We start from the raw sequence: 3,145 nt of genomic DNA, 5'->3' as shown, positions 1-3,145 counted from the left end.
TAACCTGGAGCAAAAAGAACTTAAGAGACAGCACCCAGGCCATGAGTTCAAGCCCATAACCAGCCAAAAAAAAAAAAACCCTAGCAAAAACATCATTTATCCTTATTGACACATTAGATCTATGTAGATTTGCATGTAAAGAGGAACATTTTGCCTCTCTCTTTTTTTTAAATCGGTCCTAGCCAGATTTAGATCAGGTGAACTCTTTGCCAGGTTTCTAGGAACTAGTCACACTGGTTTTGCAGGAGGGGAAACTGAGGCAGCCAAATTCAACGCCAAGGGTGTGGAAGTAAAACAGAACCTTTGCCAGACGGAGGTTGACAGTTCATTGGCAGAGGATGAACTGGGAAAGACTGGAACAACAGAGCTAATAATTACAAACTAGGCACAAGCAAACCAGGTGCCAGGGAACTCACGCCTGTCATCCCAGCTACTCAGAAGGCTGAGATCTGAGAATCCCGGTTCAAAGCCAGCCTGGACAGGAAAGTCCGAGAGACTTTTATCTTCAAAGGTACAACTTTTTTTTTTTTTTTTTTTTCCAGTCCTGGGCTTGAGCTCAGGGCTGAGCACTGTCCTTGGACTTTCTCAAGGCTAGAGCTCTACACTTGAGCCACAGCACCACTTCTGGCTTTTTTCTATGTATGTGGTACTGAGGAATCGAACCCGGGTCTTTATGCATGCTAGGCAAGCACTTTAACCACTAAGCAAATTCCAGGCTCCAAAGGAACAACTTTTTAATTTAAAAAACCCCAGCCCTGAGCAGAAAAAGCAGGGACAGAGTCCAGACATCATTGATTTCAAGCTTCAGGGTCGACAATAAATAAATAAATCCCACAACAAATTGGAACTTACCAGAATGCCACCAACCACGAGACAATCACTATCTTCAACTAAGCTGTCTGGAAGCTGGTCTAGAATAAGAAAAACAAGAGGAGCTCCCAGAGAAACATAACCCCCACCCCCCACCCCCTCTCCCCACCCCCACCCCCCACATAACTCCCCCCTCCCCCCACCCCCAGGCTCCTCTTGCTTTTTTTTGTTGTTGTTTTTTCTTTTTAATTTTCTTTTTTCTCCTTTTCAGGTGAAGGACCCCTCTCGGAATTAGTCTTTTCTTTCCAAATCAAATGGAGTCTCCTGAATGGAGGGATGGGCGATTTCTTTTCTCTGAATAACACTGCGAGGCATTTGCCTAAGTCGTTTAGCACCCTGTTTTCAGGCAATCGCTGTCCTCTTAGGAAAAAGTACTGGATTTTAAAGGGCTTTAACTCGTTGCCCCTCACTAAGCAAATAGGACAGACATTTTAAAAATATATGTATATGCAATGAACACTGACGTGTGGTGTGTGTTCTTGCGTGGAGTTTTTACTCTACTACCTGAGTCACAGCTCCACTTCTAGCTTTTTGATGGTTCATTGAAGATAAAGACTCTCATGATTTTCTGCCTGGTCTGGCTTCCAACTGGGACCCTCAGATCTCAGTCTCCTGAATAGCTGGGATTACTAAACCAGCACCAGCCCAAGCCTCTTTTAATAAATTAATTTCATAATTGATTGAATCATTAAAACTAACCAAGCTGTAGATCTCATTAGGTGCCCAGTGAATCTTTTTCCTAACATGGCTTTTCAGATAACCAAATCAAAGTTTAATAAGGCCTAAAGTATTCAGAATGAAATTGAGAGGCTGGAAGCAAAGTAGAGTGCTTTGGCTAGCATACATAAAGCCCTGGGTTCAATTCCTCAGTACCACAGACACAGAAAACACCAGAAGTGGTGCTGTGGTAGAGTGGTAGAGTGCTAGCCTTGAGGAAAAAGCCCAAGGACAGTGCTAGGCCCTGAGTTCAAACCCCAGGACTAGCAATAATAATAATAATAATAATAATAATAAACAATGATAATAGTGAAGAAAATAAATTGAAAGGCTCAGAAAGTACCTAGTGATTTTTAGATGTGTTTCTATACTCTTAATTCCTAGGGAGGGAAAGATCCAGAAGGTTCACAACCCAAGGTTAGCAAGGGTGAAAATTTTAAGAAAGCCATAGTTATCTCAATCAGTAAACCACTGAGGAGACACACAGCTCGAACCCCAAGCCGTCAGTCTGAGGTCAGCCTCAAGGCTGGTGCTTGACCACTTGAGCCACAGCTCCACGTCTGGTTTTCTCTCTGGGAGAGGAGAGTCTCACAGAGAGAGTCCAGTCTTTGCCTTTTCTGTTCTCCTCCATTTTCCTCACAAGGATTATAGGTATGAGCCACCAGCACTGAGCTGTGACTTGACCTTGAACTTCTTTTTCTTTTGGCCAGTCCTGGGACTTTGAACTCGGCACTTAGGCACTGTCCCTGAGCTTTCTGGCTCTGCATCTTGAGCCACAGTCCAACTTCCAGCTTTTTCAGTGTATGTGGTACGAAGGACTCGAACCCAGGTCTTTGGGCATGCTAGGCAAGCAAGCACTCTACCACTAGGCCACACTCCCCACCCGAGGCTAAAGTGATCTGACAACGAGGAGCGGATAAGAATTTCCATTTCCATTTCCCTTGGTCTTATTGCACAATCACCTTCTGTAAATACATTTTCCCCTATTCAAACGAGCCAATCCTGCGCCGAGTGGATCTGAGCTCAGCCAATCCGAGCAGAGGGGCGGGGCCTGCTAGGCTAGCTAGCTCCATGGGCTCTGCTTGCTTGGTTTTTGGCTGGTGTCACTTTTCTGTAGAGGTGAGTTTTGCCTTGGGGAGACCAAAAAGGGGAAAAACAAAGAACAAACAAGCAAACAAAGGCTCACCTCTGTGATCCTAGCTACTCAGGAGGCTGAGATCTGAGATTCCAAGCCAGCTCTAAAGAATGTGAGAATGCAATTAATCCCCAACTAACCATTAGAAAACGGGAAGTGGGGCTGTGGCTCTGGAGTAGGGAGAGAGCTGAAGAGCTCAGCAACAACGCTCAGGCCCAGAGTTCAAGCCCCATAACCCACTTTAAAAACAACAAAAAAAAAAAGGAAATTCGGGCTGGGAGTTTGGCCTAGTCGTAGACCTGGGTTCAATTCCTAGGTATCACATATATATAGAAAAAAAAAAGCCAGAAGTGGTGCTGTGGCTCAAGTGGTAGAGCTCTAGCCTTGAGAAAGCCCAAGGACAGTGCTCAGGCCCTGAGTTCA

Source organism: Megascapheus bottae, chromosome 37 (assembly GCF_031878675.1).
Source record: "Megascapheus bottae isolate mThoBot1 chromosome 37, mThoBot2.hap1, whole genome shotgun sequence".
Taxonomy (NCBI): domain Eukaryota; kingdom Metazoa; phylum Chordata; class Mammalia; order Rodentia; family Geomyidae; genus Megascapheus; species Megascapheus bottae.
The sequence above is the reverse complement of the archived record's forward strand: the minus strand, read 5'-3'. Positions refer to the sequence as shown.